The sequence below is a fragment of the Bidens hawaiensis genome, unplaced genomic scaffold (genome assembly GCF_021521415.1).
Source record: "Bidens hawaiensis isolate Kalapana, Puna unplaced genomic scaffold, B.hawaiensis_p1.1 tig00024989_1, whole genome shotgun sequence".
In the NCBI taxonomy this organism is placed as follows: Eukaryota; Viridiplantae; Streptophyta; class Magnoliopsida; order Asterales; family Asteraceae; genus Bidens; species Bidens hawaiensis.
In genome coordinates this window covers 229,443-251,753 of record NW_027493966.1, presented here as the reverse complement: position 1 = coordinate 251,753, position 22,311 = coordinate 229,443, and the positions used below count along the sequence as shown (strand labels likewise).

The 22,311-nt window shown below is 34.1% G+C and overlaps 1 pseudogene; it reads left to right on the top strand.

Annotated features, from left to right (window-relative positions):
- The first annotated feature begins 13,641 nt into the window (after positions 1-13,641).
- On the top strand, positions 13,642-20,579 carry LOC143570471 (receptor-like protein kinase FERONIA pseudogene; annotated as a pseudogene).
- Positions 20,580-22,311: the final 1,732 nt, after the last annotated feature.

Below are 22,311 nucleotides of genomic sequence, written 5' to 3'. Positions count from 1 at the left end.
CTTTTTATACCTTTATCATTATATTTTCTCTTTCTCACTCACAACCAATTTTAGAAAATATTAAAATATTGTACGATATGAAAACGAAATCCCAAATTTAACTTTCACGTATAGCATTTTCTTTTTTCTCTACTCACAACCACTTATAACCATATTATATGATTTACAAAACTCCCTCACACATGTATAGGAAATAGGGCCATCAAATAGTGCCCACATATTTCACCAAAATAGCATATATATTATGTTTATTAAGCATATGGTTTTAGTGGTTTTAGTTTACAGCCAAAATTTAGAGTAAAGTGTCATTTTTGTCCTTATGGTTTGGCAAATAATTCGAATTTAGTCCAAAAAATTTATTTTTTGCATATGGGCCCTCCACATTTCCCAGTTCCTGCTATTTACGTACATCCAAATCACTAACCCCGTTAAATTTTATCGTTAAGTCAGGGGTAGACATGTCTTTTCACTCTTCCTTTGTTATAATACTTATTTCAGTGAACTGTGGTTTTCGTCCCTTTGGTTTGTCCAAATCTCCAGTTTTAGTTCAGTAGTTTCAAATTTGCAATTTTCTTCCCTGTGGTTTTATTTCACTTGCAATTAAACCCGAATTCCCTAATCTCGTTAAGTCTGGTCGTTAACCCATTTGTGTGCCCTTCATGTGACGATCAGTGTTGTCGTTTTTCTCCCCAAATAAACCTCAATCCTAATTCGCAACCCCCCTCACGTGAGGGGCTGTGGTGTATTTGGGGAAAAAGGAACAAAACTGCCCTCACGTGAATGGCACACTGATGGGTTTAACGACCAGACTTAACGAGTTTCGGGAATTCGGGTTTAATTGCAAGTGAAATAAAAACATAGCAAAGAAATGTGCAAATTTGAAACTATTGGACTAAAAATGCAGATTTGGACAAACCAGAGGGATGAAAACCGCAGTTCACTGAAATAAGTATTATAATAAAGAAAGAGCGAAAAGACATGTCTACCCTTGATTTAATGATAAAATTTAGCGGGGTTAGTGATTTGGATGTAAATGGTAGGAACTGAGAAACGTGGAGCTCATATGCAAAAAAGAAACTTTTTGGACTAAATTCGCATTATTTGCCAAACCACAAAAACGAAAATGACACTTTACTCTAAAATTTAAGTGTGGTTCACCAGTAAGATTTCCAATTTGCTTTTGTTAAACCTGGGTTTGATTTAATGTCACCGCCTTCTTTTATTTCTTAAGATTATAGATAGTTATATAGTGAAAATTAATTATTTAGTTTTTGAATTGTTGAAAAGATTACCTAATACTAGCAAAGAGCCCGCGCGTTACGACGGGGCCACAACACAGATTCAATCGGTAGGGGTTCGGTTCGTTATGGTACCAACATTTATGATGTAAAAATTTATAGTCAGTAAAATTTCACTCACAAAAAAAAAGAAACACTATCATTAAAAAATAAGCTAGTAACAATTATGGTTTTTTTTAAGTTAACATCAATATTTAATATTGATTAAAATAACTTGGATAAAAAACGCAACCTACGCCCTTAGGTTGGAGATTTTTTTTTGGGAAACTTTCAATCCTTGGATAAAAAAAATGCAATGTGCATCATTAGTGATAAAAATTTGATCTTTTTTTCCTGTTTACTTAAAAATACGTCTTTGTAATAACCAAAGTTAGGAGAAGAAAATAAGAAACTATTTAAAAACTGAACTATATATCTATAACTACCCCTTTCAAATAATATAAGAAAAATCGTCAAGAAAATTGACATACGACTTTATTACAATAATGGAATTTTTATATACATTTGTTCATGTTAAAGTATCAATAAGGTTAAACACATCTTGTTCATGTCATCCCACGAGTTCGTGTCGTGTTCGAACACATATTTTTGTCACGTTTTTTCAAGTTCGTGTTGGATTTGTGTGAGGTTGGACATGCCAGCATGTAACAAGAACGTCTGTTACTTCCGCATTTCATTTTCCGTTGTGAAGTACCTGACATATCATTTTTTCACTTTGTCAAATTAATATATAGAACATGTTAAAGGTAACTCCACCAACCCGTTCCAGTTTCTGACCCGTGTAGGGACATGTTGAGATCAAGAAAAAGTCTATAACTATCATAATCTTTGTATTCCCGACTCAGTTTCTAATGGATAACAAAACAACAAATGCTCAGCATCAATAAATCATTTTAAAGTTCACATAAATCCACACTTTCCCAATTTTAATGTTAATGGTACCGTATCAACTCGGGTTGATATGGGTCACGATTTATTGCCTAATGGGTCAAAGAAAAATTTTAAAAAAGTTGAAAAGGAAACGGGTTGGTTTATTTTAAATGCGCATCTTGTAATATTTTATCTTGAAATGTGAATTTACCATTGCAACTATCTTTAACTGATTAACTATTATTGAAAAATGACAAAAAAAATGTGCAGGTCAAGCAAACCGTACCCGACCCGCACTAAAGCAAGTTGTTCACCCAGACTGCTCACCTGCCCATTTTGTCACACTTGAGCCGGGCTAAGCTAGATTGTCTTAGGTGTTGTTTGTTTTCGAAGAGGTTTAATGTCTGCAGTCTGCGGACCACATCTGTAGACATCTATAGCAGAGGAGGTGGACCAAAGGTCTACAGTCTGTAACAAGAAGATTGTTTGTTTTTTAACATCTGCACAATATTAACATAAACTGAAATTTAAATAAACTGTCTGATCCTAATTTCACGAACATATAACAAGATCCATAACTCACATCAACAATCTAATAAGAACAAGTTGTTCATAACTCAAATCATAAATCAAATCCTAATAAGAACAATTAAAAAAAAAGATTTTGCAATAAAAAAATAAAGGAGAACAAGAAACAAAATAAATAAAAAAATTAAAGAAGTCTTTGCTGTTTCATTTTTTGTTGCTGCTACTTCTCCATTTATTAAGCTTAAAATGGAGCTCCAAAAATTCAATTTGGAAGACAGGGGTATTAGAGTTTCAATTAACTTGGTCACAAGTACTGATTCCTCAAATACCATTGGTGGTTGGCTAGTATTAAGACCTTGTGATTCTGTAGGAGAAAAAAAAATTGCAGCCTTACAGATGGTGGTTCGAAGGTGGCGGCTGGCAGGTTCCGGCTGTGCGAAGGTGAGTGGTGGTGGTGTGGCTAGCGGTGGTGTGGTTGTGAGAGTGTTGCGAGGGGTGGTGGTGCGACTGGCGGCGTAGAAGGGTGGTGCGACTGGCGGCGTAGAAGGGTGGTGCGACTGGTGGCGACTAGGAGATGGTGGTGGAGGTGTGAGACGGTGGCGGTGATGCGAAGTTGGTGGTGGTGCGGCTGGTGGACAGGGAGGAATGTGGGTTTGGGGGCTAGGGTTTGAGAATGGAGAAGAATGATAAAGGAACGTGGTGTTTTGTGTCTGATGGAAAGAAATTGGGTGAAATTGGGTTAGAAGAGGTGAGAAGTAACAATACCAACACTTCTGGGAGAAGAGGGCGCGCAGACGTTTTTTAATGAAACGTCTTCGGAAAAACAAACGCACTGCAGAGCCCAACGTCTGCGCGCCCTCTTCTCAGTGCAGACAAAAGAGGTGGAGAAGTGCTTTTGAGGAAAAACAAACAGCACCTTAGTTTGTAATTTTTAATTTCAACCCAACCAATGAGTCCAATAAACCTTTCTAAAGTCAAGCCACCTAATTTTAATTGTTTTCTAAAAACTAAGCCGAGTCGAGTTCAAGCTAAATATTGACCCTAGTAACACAAATTCGAGCCGAGCATAGTTTTCTCGTTTAAATCCAAGTGGAGCTTGGACTAAAGTCAGTACAGCTCGGCTGGCTAATAGCTTACAGCCCTAACTTTCTCCTTAACCAAAATTAAATAACCAATAACCAATCGTTCCTTCCCATACAACATTTCCCTCATGAGGAAATACCAACCTTAAATCACGTTACAGCTCTTCATTTTACGTCATGAAATTATCAGACATAAATGTAATACCTGTCAACAGCTTTTCTAATGGTACTATGATGGTGAGTTACAACAACATAAGATGCAATCTTTCCAGGCCCACTACATCTTCAACTTTTCAATGAATGGACCGGATCAGATCTTCAACAACACAATTGCAGATGCTATCGAATGAAGCCTGCCATTGGTTCGTCATAAAAAAGAACCTGCACAAAACACACACAAATTACCTTCAAATTATTTTATAAGTAATGTATTTTTTTATTACAAAAAGCTAAATTAGTAATAACAATAATCTATAACTATAATAAATCTATTTATTAACTGTGTCTAAAAGAACCTTTGGAAAACTTTTGGGCCATTCCCTTTATAACTACACTTTTAAATTTGACTCATTTGAGTAATAATGTAAGCCATGTTGACCCGTTCAAAAGTTAACGGGTCAAAATTTAAACCTCTAATTCTGTATAATGATGTAGACAATACAAACTATTATGACCCGTGAAATTACAACATTTTCTAAGTGTAAGCTAGCCACACGCACGCAAGTTGATAGAGATTGGCTCGCTAAAAGCTTGAATTGACCCGATTTAAACAAGCTCGAGCCTTAAAATAAAAGAACGAGCTTCACTTTTCAAGCCTGAATTGACCCGATTTATACAAATTTTATTTAATCCACCAAATATACGTTTATATAATAATTATTATTCTACAGAAAATTATGATAAAATTAACTAATGATAGATTACAATGTATCAGTTTGATAAGATGAGATCAGAGGACGGTTTATTTGCATGATCTTATAGGAACTGGTTTTAGAATAGATAATAAAAATAGTTATACTGTATATTTTATGCTAGATATTAGAAATAAAATTAGTTAAATAACTAATGACATATATTATGCAATGTATAAAAACTGTAATCATAAATATATAAATATATATAATTAATTAAAAATGTATATGAATTAGTTAATAAATAAAAAATGAGCTCAGCTCAGCTTGAAAAACTACTCACGAACTAAGCTCGAGCTTTAGAAATAGAGGTTGAAACGATGCAAGCTTCGGTTCTTGTAAGTAAACCAGCCGATATCGGGCTTTAGAAATAGAGGTTGAAACGACGCAAGCTTCGGTTCTTGTAAGTAAACCAGCCGATATCGGGCTTTAGAAATAGAGGTTGAAACGACGCAAGCTCCGGTTCTTGTAAGTAAACCAGCCGATATCGGGCTTTAGAAATAGAGCTTGAAACGACGCAAGCTCCGGTTCTTGAAAGTAAACAAGCCGATATCGCGCTTTAGAAATAGAGCTTGAAACGGCGCAAGCTCCAGTTCTTGTAAGTAAACATGCCGATCCCGGGCTTTAGAAATAGAGCCACGCAAGCTCCAGTTCTTGTAAGTAACAAGCCGAGCTCGAGCTTAGGATCAAAAACATATAAAAGGGTAAAATAATATTAAGTAGTTGCATAACCGGGCACCATTATGTATACCTCTTGTCCTATTGTATTACTTGTTGTGTCATAAGCCACTCTATTTTTCATCCCTCCAGCCACTCAGATGGTATCCGCTCCTCAACTCCCTGCCAGTAAAGACAACCATCTTTACAACAAAGTCACAAAGTAATGAATTCCATAGTAAACATGTCATCAAAGTCTATATAAATTCACACAAACGGTCAAAATTCCACTGTTTTTATACCAAATAGCCTTTTAATTCACCTTTAACCCAACTGCAGCCAATGTTTCTGCAACAAGTTCTTTAATTTCATCATCTGCATACCAAATTTGAATGCTCATACCCTAAAAGTTAAAAAATATTATAATTACTCATTAGCACAGGGAATTTACAAAAGGAACCCAAAGTTTTTCCGAAGAAGAAAAAAGTAATCCACTTTGATGTATCTGAGATGTAATGATCACTAAATAAAATAAAAAATAACAAATTCTATTTAATTTTTATTACCAAAAAACTATAAGATTAGTGAGTACTACATGGAGCCAAGTTCATGTCAAGAATAAATGCACATTAGCATAATTGTTATTGTTTGTACCACTAAGTATTTAAACAAACTGATTAACAATCGTACATGTTTTGCATTTTTCATCATATCTTCCGAATTATCCATGTTTTTCAATAAAATTGTTTTTTTCAAAACCAAATGTTTCGTAACTTCATGTTCTCACACTTCTTATACCTTTTGCTCGGTTCATTATTCGGTTCGAGACCGAATAACCAAAAAAAACTGAACTGAGCCGAAACCAATTATAAAAAACAAACCAAAGTTAGTTGGTTTACTCAATTTGGTTAAAATTGTAACCAAATTACCAATCTGGTTTTCGCTTATGCAAATTCTTAACCCGATTACAACTGAATAATTCGTATTAAACTTATAACAAAACGCATATACCAAATATTTATGTAAGTATTAAAGTCTTGATAAAAATATGGGTAACCTTTCAAAGTAAGACCTCTTCAATAGTGAATAAACAAAGTAAAATAATTGACTTTGTGTTAATTTAGCAACAAGAGAAACCCCTACAATTGTAACCAAATTAACAAATCGAATCAATTGAAACAAACTGTAGAATGAGAGAGTAAAAAACCTGGCGGCCAATTGAGATGCGTTAGAATGAAGCAGATGAGGATTTTGAAGAAACTGAGAATTGGGGAAAGCTTTAAAAACTGCAGGTAACGGACGATGGGATATTAATGAAAGTGAGAAGAACAGTCGGCAGAGCATTGGCTTGAATGCACCAGATAACGGATGATTGATTGTTAATAAGGCATTTAACGGTGTGTGGAGAGAGAACATGGAAACCGATTCCATATTAATTGCAATTGAATGCTAACTGGAGATAATTTGTAGCTCGCCTGAGATGAATTCGAGAATTAAATTTTTGTTAGGCTATGCGTTATGAGTAGAGGAGAGGTTACAAGATGGGAACGACTTGTTACACGGTGGAAATTTGTTTTTTTTGTTGTAACGGCGTAGGGGCTACAAATTAGGCCCACAGTATCTTTTTTATTATTTTTTTTTATAATTAAACTAAACAAATAAAAACCAATTTATTTAAATAATTAAATAAAAATGTATTAAAATTAAAAAATAAATGCAACAAAATACATAAAACTAAAAAAAACACACCAATAATAAAAATAAATTATAATAAAAAAACACACCACAACAAAATACATATAAAAATACAAATAAAAAAACTAATATTTCGTCCTCATCTTCGTTCTCGTCCTCATCTAAATGCTCTTCCGTCACTCGTCGATGAATCTAATGAATTCTTTGACTCTCGTTGATTAATTGATCCCAAATCTCGGCAGAATTCGTGGAATCCGGGGAACCCATTGAGTTTGAAGAAGTATGAAATGATGAAAATGATTTGTATTTTTATGCTTGAGTTTGTGTATGATATGATAAAAATGGTTTAATTGGTTTGATATTTATATTAACTTTTTAATTATTTTTTTTAATTTAGCCGTTATCCAAATAATATTAATATAATATTATTATTTTCTTCTTCAAGTTGGCGACAAAAGAACCCCGCCCCCGCCCCTTTTCGCCCACAAATCGCCGGGGGGGGGGGGGGGGGGGTTGTTCGTGCCCCTTCTCGCCCTTTATCGCCCAAACTCAAGCCCCAGTACACATGGCCTTATCAATATGACATTTTAAGGTTCTCGGTCTTAAAAGAATAATAAAAAAACATATAAAATGTATTGATTGTTAGAGAATACTTGCCTGTAGTTCGTTAAATTACATAATCCTCATGAACTATGATATATTTAGGGGGTAAGGTAAAAATAAAGAGAACAATAAAAATAAGAATGGTGAAAAAAATATAATATATTAATCTTAGATTTGAATAGTAGAGATTAATTTAAGAATAAAAATTGATGAGAAGGGCATGTGAGTAATAATCAACTGATGATAACTTTCGCTCTCTACATGCAAGTAACATGTCAATTCCTCCATTATTTTAAAATATCTATAACTTTTTCATACGTCATTTTAAAAAAAAAATTACCATAATAACAAACGTTTTTTATCTTTAATATGAATATCATATTGTTATGTAAAAATAAAAAAAGGTTAGTGGGTTTTTCATATTGTGTTATTTGGTAGTATATTGTGTTTTTTAATTGAGTTTTGTGTTATATAATTTGGTCATTGTATTTTTCAATTGATACTCATATTAAAAATAAAAAATAAAAAAAAAGATTACGTCATTATGTCTTTGTGCTAAATATATGTCTTTCTACTTATCAGTGTGTTTTAGTCATTATGTTCAACATTCACTTAATTTGAGAAAAATAGTATTATGTTAATTGGGTCTTATTTTCAAGTCGTGTAATATGTAGATTTCATTGTGTTTTACGTTTCAGGTCATTGTATTATATGTATTTATCATTGTGTCTTACGTTTCATGCCATTGTGTTATATGTATTCATTATTGTATTTTACGTTTCAGGTTACAGTGTAATATGTATTCATCATTGTGTTTTATGTATTAAGGGTGTGTTTGGGATTCCTTATTTTGCCTCCTTATAACTTTTCATTAAGTTAATAAGTTACAAAGTGTAACTTATGAAACTTTTCCTTTCACAATATAAGCAATCCCAAACACCTTATTATTTTTCAATAAGTTTATAAGTTATAAGTTGGTGAAAATAAACAATCCCAAACACCCCCTAAATAATTTGTTAGTATTTTTCATTATATTTACATATTATTACACAACAGTGTTACTATTATTTTAAAAAAACACAATGATCAGTTGAAAGACACAATGACGGAAAAAATACAATGACGAAAAAAGACACAATGATAAGCAAAAAGACACAATGACGATGACGTAAATTTTTTTTATTTTTATATAACAAAATCATACTCATATTTAAGACAAGAAAACACTTGTTATTGTGGTGAATATTTTTTTTTTAAATATCATATGACAAATTATAGATGTTTAGAAATGATTGGGGAATTAACATGTGACTTGCTTGTGGAGAGAAAAAATGTGTATTATTACTTTTATATAATATTTTCTTTTGATGCTCACTTGACACATGTCAATTAATTATGTCTTCTCACATTTCTTATTTTTTTATGATATTTGTAGAATGATTCAACCTTATATTAAGGTTAGTTGATTTTAGTAAGAAAAAGTAAAAGTCTCTATATACCAAGTTTTCTGGTACATGATATTATTAAGCGAATAAATATGGCAAATTCTACTCACGCACCAACTAGGCTTAATTACACATCGTTTAGCATATGATTCGTATGCTCTGTATACGACCCGTATGCTGAAATCTTGGATTTAATTTTTTCAGAACCCATACGCTTTGTATGTAATGTTATACGGCTCATATAGCTTATATAAACAATAATACGAATCATCTAAAATGTGTATGAGCCGTATGAAAAACTTTTGTGTAAAATTAATAAACGCCTCATATAGAAAGGAAACACTTCATATAATATAACATGTGAATCGTCTAAACTGTATACTAGTCATACTCCAACAGTCCCACTTTTATGTAAAATAGATAAACGAGTCGTATATGAAATTTACGAGGCGTTAGAGAACATGTGAACGTTATACGAATCATATGCTATTTATACGATTTGTATTCCTAATTTACAACTATAAAATTAGATCTTAGCTTTAGAAAAAAACGCATAATCTTCCTTTAATAAAATCTACCTTCATATATCACTTCTCACTTTCATAATATCTACGTATTACCGGACGTATAATTTTAATATATATTATTTTTATAACATTTAAAATTTATGGTTTTTGATAATACATAGTTATACTAAAGATAATATGTTTCATCCACTAACCGTGTTGGCTTTTGCTTCGTTTCGCATATGTGATATCCATTTAAATTTAACTTTAGTCCCATTTTAAACTTTAGTTAATATTTGTTTTTTTAACCGAATTTGTTTCAAATATTTTATTGCAATTGTTCCACATACTTTATTAAATTTGTTCGGCTATAATTTTCATCGTGTGTTTTGCGTTACTTCAGTTCGGTTTCAACTAACAAAAATCGCTACTAAATGTTTAGTACAAGTTTGACCTAAAAAACACAAAACTGTGAACACCCTTAAGTACTAAGCTCACATAGCTTTATAACAAATACATAAAAATATAAGTACTAGCATACATCCATCCAAATTACTAGAATCCACACATACAACAACAAAAAAAGTTTACATTTGCGTGCGGCAACTTCAAAAGATATACCATAATAACTAAATTGTGCATTTATCATACTAGGCATCATCATAAACCTTGATCCTCGTCACTAACATCATCATCACCAAAACTATCAACATCACCATCACCTCTATCATCATCATCACCAACACCAACATCACTAGCATCATCATCACCAGCATCATAACTAGCGTCATCACCAACATGATGAACGCCTGACTCCTTCTGCGGTCGCGACTCATTTGGCGGAGCCGGCATATCACGTAATGGCACATCATCAATGGGATCGTTCATGTCCCGAACCAGTCACTCTATCATCCTCTCCATGCTTATCATATGTCGCTCCATATTAATTAATCGCATATTATGATTCACCGTCCCGACATTGCCATGCGGTTGCCCTTGATCAACACGTGGCCCCTGAACATGTCATAAACGTTAAGGATAGCAATGTAAGAAAGTTTTGAACAACAACTTGAACAATATTATATATTAAATTTAATAACACTTAAGTAAACCTTAAATAATAATTTGGTTTGATTTGCTAAGATTCTAAATTTTAACAATTTATGTTTGATCATATAAATGTCAATGTCTCTGCATATATCCCTGCACAAACGGTTGTTTCTGACCGGCATGTGGCCCATTAGCTTGTACATAAAAAAAGGTTTATTTTCAACTGTTACTATTAAAATATAAGTAAATAATTCCCCACGATATACCTGACCGCTCCCCAACCCCTGATCCTAAGCTGCCAACAACTCTGCAATTGTTATATCCCGCTCCTCCATTTCTAACAGCATTCCTGGAAACCACATAAGTTATAGCCGCAAGGACCACTGCAGACCACCATCGGGAAAAACCTCGGCAATACGCATGAGTCTGACAGTTGCCTTCCTCTTTGTGGTACTTTGCAATCAATTGAAACGTACAATTGATTTTCTTGTACTAGCGAGTCTGACAGTTGTCTTCCCCTTGTATACACCACCACGATCACATCTAAAAAACACCTTGTTCTTGTCGCCATCACCATTTGTCTTAGACCTTTGGGTCACAATCACGTAGCCATTGCCAAGTCCGGTGTTGTACTCCCATTGCTTCAACTCATCGAAACACATAAACACCTGAAATAGGATTCGTTTTTATTAATGACAGGACAACATAATCAAACACGAAGAGAAAACCTATACATGTTCGGTTGCGAAAAAAAGGCCAGATTCCACAAAACGGTGGCGAAAGATTCATCGGATTCCACAACAATTTGTTCAAAATTATACATTTCATCAACGAAATTTATCAGTGTGGTTTGAAAATTAAATTAAAAAAGTCATTAGGTTGGTAAAGTTTAACAATTTGGAAAGGGTGAAGGGGGAGAGAGAAGAAGTGGGTAAAACATAATTGCATACTCCACTTATATATAATTCATAACTTGTTTACACTTATCTAGAAAATCTAACTAGTATACGAATCATATATAGTTCGTATGGGATGCATAGACATGTAAAAAGATTTGTTTATGGTCATACACGTAGTATGACTTGTCATTGTCATATTCTTCGTATTACAGATAGAAAAAAGAACACAATGTGATTAAATTTTCAAAAATTCTTTTTAAAACCTAGTTTTCTTCTTACACAAACATGCTATAATTAAAGTTTCAAAGATTTTTTTTAAAACCTAGTATTCTTCTTACACAATTCATATGGTCAGAGAGATTGATTGATCAGTTGTTCACACACGCTTCTTGCAAAAGTAATTGATCAATTTTAAAGATTCTTTGGCATACATTTCGTATTATTTTTTATATGGTACGTATGGCCATGTTAGATTCATATGCTTCGTATGAAATGTTTTACGTCTCTTTTTGCATATACAACGAAGGATACGAATTGTATACAAAAGGATATGGCTCGTATAGTTTTTATACTATGTGACTCGTATAGTTTTCTATATGATTCGTATGTCTTTGTTGATTCGACTAACTTAAGTGATTATTTCATACGCTGCGTATGTCAACATACACTTCGTATAAAGTCTATGACAAGATGGAAGAATGGTATCAAATGTTTGTATATGATGTATTAATAGCAGATTCCATAAATATTCCTAACTTCATCTTTTGTAAAATTAGATACTGTTGTATTTTATTTTATTTTATTGGGTGTCCCAATTACATCTATTTTTCTTCTCTCTCTCTATGTGGCCTTCATTAGCTCTTTTTATGCATGCTTTTTCTTTCTTTTGACACAATATAGCCAACTTTGTTTTGATTTATGTTGAGATAATCAAATTTATCGGACTAGTAAAAACCATCTAATTTATAATTATTAGGTGTTTTGCAAGTTCATCATCTTATATAAATCGTGAAAGTATAAGCCACTTTTTATTTTCGGGTAAGGCCCCAAAGAGTTACTTTGCTTTGGCCTTCAAAATAGTTGGACTAGTCCTGTGGAGAGTAGACAGCCCCACGTGGGCCAAGAGCACTCTTAACTAATGGTTTAAGAGAAGACGGTGAAACTATAGATAACAAATGGTACTCGGTACTTGTACCCAATCAAACTAGATATTTTTAGTACCCACTTTTTGAGATTTCCCGGTTGATACGGTGCCGGAATTTTTTATACCAACTCGGTACCCACATTTTGAGGCTTCAAGATCGGTACGACTCCGATATGTAGCCGATATTTTACCCATTTTTGCATTCAGTACCGGTAACGTATCGTATCACACATTTTCAATATCGGTATCGACACCCATTTTTGACAATTTCTATATCTGTTTTTCCAGTACCGTTACCGAGTTCATCCCTATGTCAAACTATTCAATTAATTTTCATTTTTCTCCTTTATTAAAATTTTATAGTATTGGTTTATTGTAACATCTTGAAAAATGTCATATTTATTTTTGGTTAAAAATGTCAACTTTGAAAATAGAAGGACCCAAAAATATTTTAATAACAAATATGGTAAAGCAATAATATATATAGATTATATTAAGTTGGAAGAATTCCATAATTAAGAAAATTGGAGAATGGAATTCATCCCATATGGAAAGAGAGGAAATTGAACTCTTCTCATAGGTATATAAGGAAATTGAACTCTTCTCATTGGTATATAAGGAAAATAAAGTTCATCCTACATGGAAAGTGAGAAACTTTTGGAAGCTCTTTATAACGAGAAGAGTTTACATAGTAATATTCTTTTATGACATGCATGCACCAGTGATCCTAGCGGAGGATGCGAAGCACCCGACGCGTACGGGCTCAAGCTCTGGGCGATGGGTGCTTTGATGACGCACTCTGCACGCTCGCATCCCTGCTTTATAGCCGTCTTAATGATTTTGGATAGTGAAAGCGAGACCGAGATGTGACAAGATATCAAAGTTAAAGAACCAAAATAAAAAATCTGAGTTTCTTGACCCATTGTGATACACGATGGGTCAGAATACAGCCCATGGCGTACCACGATGGGTATGTCACAGAACCCAAAAAATGGACGTGTCGCGATACGCGATCAACCTAAGCTCTTACGTCATCGCGATACGCGATGACGTGGTTTGACAGCTCAAGACGCGTGTCAAGCCACGTTTCAGGCCACGTGGCATACGTGAAAAGCTAGTGATGTCGCAGCTGGGCTACTCGCGATACGTGATGGCCTACCAAAGGTCCATCGGGTACCGCGATGTATTATTATATTCATTAAAGCGGTCGTCAGATCCATCGCGATACGTGATGGAACATTTTCAAGACTCATCGCTTATCGCGATAGGTTGGCTGACTAGCTCTATAAATAGGGATTCAAGTCAATTCATTTCATCAGCCCATCCTCTATATATATATATATATACATATATATATATATATAATCTACTCCCTCTCACTACCTCGTAAACCGTGCCTCGACCCAACGGCGTTGCCTCGTAAACCGTGCCCAACAGCGACGATACTTCGAAGTTCGTGCCATATAAAAGTAACCCGTTGTTCTGCCTCGAAGTGCGTGCACATCCCTGTGACCACCATATGTCGCCTCGATTTGTGTGCCAAGCTGTGTTGTAAAAGTCCTTTTCCCAACTCGGTCACTATTACTCACCAAGGTCCAAGTCGGTCAAAAGTCGGAGTACTCGGGATTACTCGGCCTCCAAGGTCAACTCGGCTACAATTTTTTAATTTTTTTTATTTTTTTGTTATTTATATTTAGTAAAAAATTAAAATAACAACAAAACATGAATTTTTTTAATTATGTTTTTTTTTTCATATGAATCATACTTATTTTGACGTGTATTTTGCTAATCTTAACATATCTATGCTATATAATAAACAAAACTTTTTTATTGCCACATGTCATCACCTTATTAATCCTTACAAAATTTCCCTCCTCTTTCTCATATTAAATACATTATCTTTATTATTAAATTTTGTATTTAGATTTTCCATCCTCTCTCTCATATTTAATACATTTTTTTTTTCATTTTAATCATTCAAAATATTAAAAGACAAATTAACTATTGAAGTATTCTCAGTGTTTATGTTAATTTAAACGGCGGGTTCTTTAACCGGTTAAAGTATCAAACATGGTTCAAGTCAAAACATTTTATTATTATAATGAGTTTCGATCCACGAGTTGGTTTAAAAAAGTAGTCATTTACAACATTTTCTTAATTTACTATTTAATCAACCCATCATTTATGTTAAATTCATCATCTTAAAAATCCACAAAAATATTAACACTATACTACATGTTTTGGTTCTTCATTCGGTAAAAACAACTTCTTACCTTTGGAATACAAATGTTAAACGTTAGCACATTGTTAATCAGACGATAAATTGACTTTGTATATCCTTCCATTCTTCATACGGTATCTATCAGACATAAAATGATACGTTACAAGAAAGTATTAGTTTCTTGACTTTTTAAATGACCTCAAAATATAATATTGTTAAGTCATAGGTTAGTTTTAAAAGCTGATGTTGAAATGACGTTGATTAAAATATTAATTAGAAAATTGTAGATTGTTGGTTTGTTTTTGAAGATTAACAAAATAGAAGGTCAATCATTATAGATTGTTGGTTTGTTTTTTAGACAATTTGTTTTAACTCATGACTAGTTATTTGTTGCATTAACTAGAGTTAAAATCATAAACAATATGAAACTATTAAGTTTTGAACAAACAAGTAAAGTTATAAATAAAACTACACATATTGTGTATCAAGAAATATTTAGAAATTTATAACTTTTCAATTTCCATATTGTATATTGTATAATTTATTATACCATATAATATATCTTTATATCTGTTGAACATATTTTTCTGTATGTTATATTATGTTATTGTTTAAATAAATTTATTTATTCAAACTCGTGTGCTACACGGGTAGCTAACCTAGTATATAATATCTAATAATTCATTTATTTTATATTTATCATGTCCTAGTACAAGCCGAGTACTCCCCGAGTACTCCGAGTACTCCCTACAAGGGGGTCGGCCGCCTAGGGACCGCCTAGCGAGTTTTACAACATTGGTGCCGAGAAGAATTAATCAAGGATATCTCGATGCGTGCAAGTGCGGTAGTACTGCCAAAAGTATAAGTGATTATTATGCTTATCAGGTAGGGATTATGCCCGAGTAAAATATTATTATATTATTATAATATTTAAATGGGCTTAGAGCTTAGTCAAAGGTATACTCGATACCTCGAAAGTATAAACAAAGAAAAATATAAATAAAGGATATTGAGATAAAATAATTCTTTGTTATTAAATAAAAATATTATTTAAGTTTCTTAAATAAATAAAGAAATATGTTTCTTCGAGAAGAATAAACGTAGTGTTTAGAAAAAGTAAACAAGTCAAACTAAAGGTTCGAACATATTTAATAAAGAAAAATGATTTGAACTAAAGTTTTGAAAAGAAAATATAATCGAGGTAAAGATTATGCGAAAAAGACTAAAGGTCTTAAGCCAGATCGTTGATCTAATAATAACAAATGGTTATACTCATACTATAGGTCCGAGATAACAAGAAAGGCGAACTCAATCATTGAAGATAAGCTGATTAAGCAAAAATGTGAATACGCCCCAAACTTTTATAACTAGTTTAATCGAGTCAATTAAATTGATTATATGAAATTACGTATCTCTAAAACATTATGAAAAAAGTAGTCGCTGACCCTATGGCTGTCGTGTACATTTGTATTGATCCTTTCATATGTGGTTAGACGGTGGGCACACCGTGCCACACCTGGTTATGCCTCCGCCACGATGGGCCGGAATTAAGTTATGTCCGAGAGAGGGTAATCATGTGTATACTTATGGTAGCTAAGTAATCTCGAACGTTGTGGTGTTTACTGAGCGGTTTCGATTTGACCTTAAGTTTATAATTGTGATTTAGTTTTTAACTTGGTTATTCCTAAGCCACGATGGGCCGAGACCCAAATTATGTCTCGAGGGGTAATTAAGTAAATAAAATATTTTTGCGTCAGTTTATTCACTAGCATGTGTTGCTGACGTATTTTTGAATTGTTTTACACGTAATGAAGATTAGATGGTTGGGGACGGAGTAACCATTAGGCGATCTGATGGTTCAGATGAATTTTGTGAATGTTAAATATAAATGGTGGTTTAACAAACAAGATGTCTTTTGTAAACTTTAATCGGTATTTTTATAATCCTGTGTTTTGAATGTATATGTTAATATTATATTCACGTCAAATTTACGCTAATAAATCATAACTCTGATATATTTACAAAAATGGTACCAACTATGGATTACACGCCTAGACCTATGATGGGGGTGTGATATTTATTTACTTTGTATAATATATAATCCTTCTGATTAATAATATTATGCTAATTGTATTTATAAAAAAATGTCGCATAATTATTAGTATTATTGTATGATTTTGAAAATTCATCTTTGTTTATAATTTTGGACCACTGAATACTTTCTGATGGATTTTTCTTCATGTGTAAATGCAAATTTCCACACCAAATATCAAGTTAAGCATGTCACTTTCTATGCTACAACTTCTATTGCACAACACCTACAACTAATTAAGCGTAGAATTCAGACTTATTATGGTCAAAGAGTGCCAATACTTTTCCAAGTCTACTCCTCAAATCTAAAGCAAGTAGATAGGCCATTCATGGTCTCTAATAAAGCTCTTTTAATATATTCTTCTCTAAGAATTCAATTTATCAATCATCCTATTCAATCATCATGTCCTACACTTTACCGTTCTTTGTCGTGCTCCTCTTCTTCGTCGTCACCGTACAATCATACCAAGCCACTGATACCATCTTCCTTGCCTGCGGTTCATCCACTCCAATCAATTCCAATCAGAGATGGAGCGGTGATGAGCACTCCAACTTTGTGCCTTCCAACATCAGCACCGCCTCATTCTCGTCCACCCCTGACCACCTAGACTCTTCAGCCCCTCAAATCCCTTACAACGCCGCTAGAATTTTTAATACTTCTTCATTTACCTATACATTTCCTGTCTCCCAAGGCCCCAAATTCCTCCGTTTACATTTCTATCCGGCCACTTATTCCAACCTCAGTGCGAACCAATCTTTATTCTCTGTATCATCCAATGGCTACTCTTTGTTAACCAATTTCAGCGCTTTCCTAGCTGCCTCATTTCTAAGCAAAACTCTAGTCATCAAAGAATTCATCATCGATGTAAAGAAAACCCTAAACGTTACCTTTACACCCTCACCCAACTCATATGCCTTCATCAATGGTATTGAGATCCTTTCAGCTCCTGCAAATCTATACCCAAACAAGGATCACGGTTATACAATCATACCAACAACGAGGACACCAACCGGCAAAGGGAATACGAAGAAAACTCCATATGCCATAATAATAATTGGAGGAATTTCTGGAGCTTTAGTCTTGTTATCTTTTTTATTATTTTTAGTTTTCCGCATAAGTAGAGTACTCAAAACTATGGTGCATTCAGTGACATATCATCAGATGGATGTTGTCGTCTTTCACTTGAAGAAGTGAAATTAGCTACGGATGAATTTAGCGAAAAGTTCGTCATAGGCAAAGGAGGGTTCGGTAAGGTGTACAAAGGGTATATGGATAAGGCTACAACCGTTGTTGCAATCAAGCGGCTAGACTCGTCATCCAGACAAGGTTTTCAAGAGTTTCATACAGAAGTCGAGATGTTGTCTAAACTACGCCATATCCACCTAGTGTCCCTTATTGGATACTGCCATGATAAGAGAGAGATGATATTGGTGTATGATTATATGGCGCACAGGACTCTACGGGAACATCTCTATAAGACAGACAAACCACCTCTGTCATGGAAAGGACGTCTTGATATTTGCATTGGGGTAGCCAAAGGGTTGCATTATCTCCACTCGGGTGGTAGGCGTGCAATAATTCATGGTGACGTCAAGTCCTCGAATATCTTATTGGATGAAAATTGAGTTGCTAAGCTGTCAGATTTTGGTTTGTCAAAGCTAGGGCAGGAAGAACACTCTGAAACACAAGTTAACACGGTGGTGAAAGGTAGTTTGGGGTATATTGATCCTGAATATTGTTGGACATACCAACTGACAAAGAAGTCTGATGTGTACTCATTTGGAGTGGTTCTTTTGGAAGTGTTGTGTGCAAGACCAGTTATTGTTGAAGGATTAAAAGACGAAGAGGTGAGTTTGGTAGAATGGGGCAAAACGAGCTATCGAAAGGGAACCCTGCAGGAAATTGTTGATCCAAAACTAAATGGTGAGATTGCACTTGAGTGTTTGAGGAAGTTTGGAGATGTAACAAGCAAGTGCTTGCATGAGGAAGGGAGTGAGCGATCAACAATGGATGAGGTAGTTTTGCCACTAGAGTTTGCATTGCAATTACAACAAGATGCTGAGAAAATGGATGGTCCAGAGATAGTGTCAAAAAATTAGAACTGTTGTCTTTGGATCCTGGCACACCAATTGCTGATGACCCGTATATGTGATCACAGAGTGTCAAGGGCTGGAAGAAGGGTCGTTTGTTGGGGACACGGACTACTTACAACCCTTACTATACCATTACGGATCAGCCCAACACTTGTAGCATGAGAAGATCGTATGGTACTCGTCTTTATCTAGACATATGTAATGAATTTTCAATAATTGATTTATTATACTATTAACAACTAGATGGATGTCACATGATGTGACGGTTGTTTGAACACAGACCCCGATAATCACCTAATAATTATGGTGTTCATGGTTCGGTTTGAAACTTTAAAACCGTTTAATTCGGTCATTGGTTAGGTTTTACGGCTAGTTTTTTCTTTAACTTTCGGTTTCAATTTTCAACGGTTCAGTTTCGATTTTCGTTGATAAAAAGTCATTACTAATCGTTTCGCTCACATGTTTAACTTAAAAACTATCAAAACCGGGTCGAGAACACTCATATGTAGCATTTTTTAATTGACAAAAACTACAACACCACATTCAAACTAGAATAAAATGTTCATGTTTATGGTGCAACTTTTAAAAAATATATATTAACGTATGAAAAGGTTATGACCATTTAAAAGTCGATAGAGGAGGTTAGTTTAAAATTACGATAAAAATAGACTTAAGTGCAAGGCACCCTTCGGTCAACATCTCAATGTAGCTGGAGCACCCGTGGTAGCCCTTTTGCATGGTGAACCCCTGTGGTCTACATTTTTCCGTAATCAATACCCCCTGTGAACCTAACGTTTTAAATTTTGAACCTTCATTGTTTTATACCATTTCCTCCCAAATTAAAATAAATTAATTTTTATTTTTATATTTGACTTTTGTTGACTTTGATTCCAATATGCATACTAACTAATCAACTAGCCTACCAAGCTGCATACAAACATGATTAAGTAATCAACTAACCTATTAGGTGGTTAACTAACACTCTGATTACATAACTAACTAATTAACTAACATTGACTTAGAAACTGTTAACTTTATATTTAGCTCCAACATAACATGTTCACTTTATATTTGACTTCAAAGTATGGACCTAAGCTACATACTAAGATGATTAAGCGCAAGGGTTGGTCTTTCAAGTTGACTGTATGTTTGACTGATTAATCCAATTGATCCAATCCAACCTACAACAACTGTTTGATTGATTAAGCATATTTTTAAGCAACTTGCAACACAAGTTTGACCAGTTAATCAGCAGCATATGTTTATGCAATTTGAACTCAATCTAGCATATGTTTAAGCAGTTTGATATGTGTTGCCACAACGGATATAGCACACAAAGATAGTATGGCGGTTCAAGAGTATAATCCTATCGAAGCTTCCTAACCTGCTAAGAATCAAAGAAAACACGACCGGTTAGTCTCACCGTAGGAGGGGGGCTCCTACAATCAACCCCGGCGTGAGAATCAGTGATATGATATTAAGAGAGAATAGAGGGAGTGAGCATGATGAGTAGAGGGAGTGAGCATGAATAATACCTTTGGTGGAGTATCCTATTTATAGGCAGTTTAAAAGCTTCTTCGGGGAAGCTGAAACTTCTTAAGTAGAATAGGTCAGCTCTCCTTTCAGCTCATGCAGACTGGACCTATGCCATTTTAGTGTAACCTGTGCTCAGCTTTTATTTTGTCATGTATTTGTTTTTACTTTATGTAGGTGTCAGCTTTTGGAAAGTTGTGAAATTTTCTAAAATAACTGTTTCTTGATCATCTTAGAAAACTTGTTGGGTGTCACACCCCAAACTACGGCCTAGGTGTATGACACATATGTTGGTACCAACAATTGTAATTAAATCAGAGTTACGTTTTAATAGCGGAAGTCTTTAAAACTTGTGGTTTTAAAATGTAATATTCACATACAAAAGACAGGATTTAAAAGTTCCCGTATATAGTTTGAAAGATTACTTGTTTTAAGTTTTACAAAACAAACCACCATTAACATTATATTATTTTCAACAAAAATATCCGAGCCATCGGATTCTTGCACTTCGTCATTCCAAGTGCTAAACTTGATCACCTGCAAAATGTAAAAAATACGTCAGCAACGAATGCTGGTGAATATGCTGACGCTAAAAATATTTTCTTTACTTAATCACCCCTCGAGACTACGTAGGTCACGGCCCAACGTGGCTTAGGAATAATCAAGTCAAAACAACACAATTCATAAATTCAAGTCACTATACTCGGTTCCCCCAGCAAACACCGCAGCGTTCGACTAGTTGAGTGCCTATACATATACACAAGGTCATACTCCCCGCAGGCGAGCGTAATTGTGATCAGGTGTGATGTGCCCACCACATATGTAAGGATCCAGACAAAAGTACACGATAGCCTGAGTCCAGTATTTATACTCTTGTTTATAAATGTTTTAGATACACTTAGTCTCATGTAAAGTTTTTTAAGTAACACGTTTGACTCATTTGAAAACAAGTTTGTAAAAGTTGGGGCGTATTCACCTTTTGATTTGGATCGGCTTCAAACACCGTCTGAGGGTCTTTCCCGTTGCTATCTCGCACCTATAGTACGAGTATAACCAATTGTTAGTCGGATATACAATCCGGCTTAAGACCTTTAGTCTTATTTTATAAACTTTACCTCGATGAACCTTTAGTTCAAAATCTCTTTTACTTTAAAACCTTTAGTTTTAAAAGTAATTTATAAACCTTTAGTTTATTTATAAAACCATACGTTTCTTCTTCTCTAAGAAACTTATTCTTTTCTTTTATTATTTAAGAATAGTTATTTATTCCTTAAATATGATTTATAACAAAGAATATATATATACTTACATGCATATATACATATTTCAATAATTCTATCTTTTATTCTTTCATTGTTATATTTTCTTTTCTTTTTATCGAGGTATCGAGTATAACCTCGACTTAGGGTATTAAGCCTTATAATATTTTATTATTATTTTATTCGGGTATTATGCCTACCATTTCTCGGCTTATAAACCCTAAATACTTGAGCAGCACTTCTGCAACATTTCTTCTTCTTTATCTTCTCGTTCAACCCTTCTTCTTGTTATGCTCGCCAAACGATTAACACCAAAACTTTCACCACTCTTCGACACGCTTTCCAATACTAATCACCATGATGTGGGGTAACCTTAAATTTTTTTTCTTGGTTGATATGTCGATGGAACGTGGCCCGAACTTCGA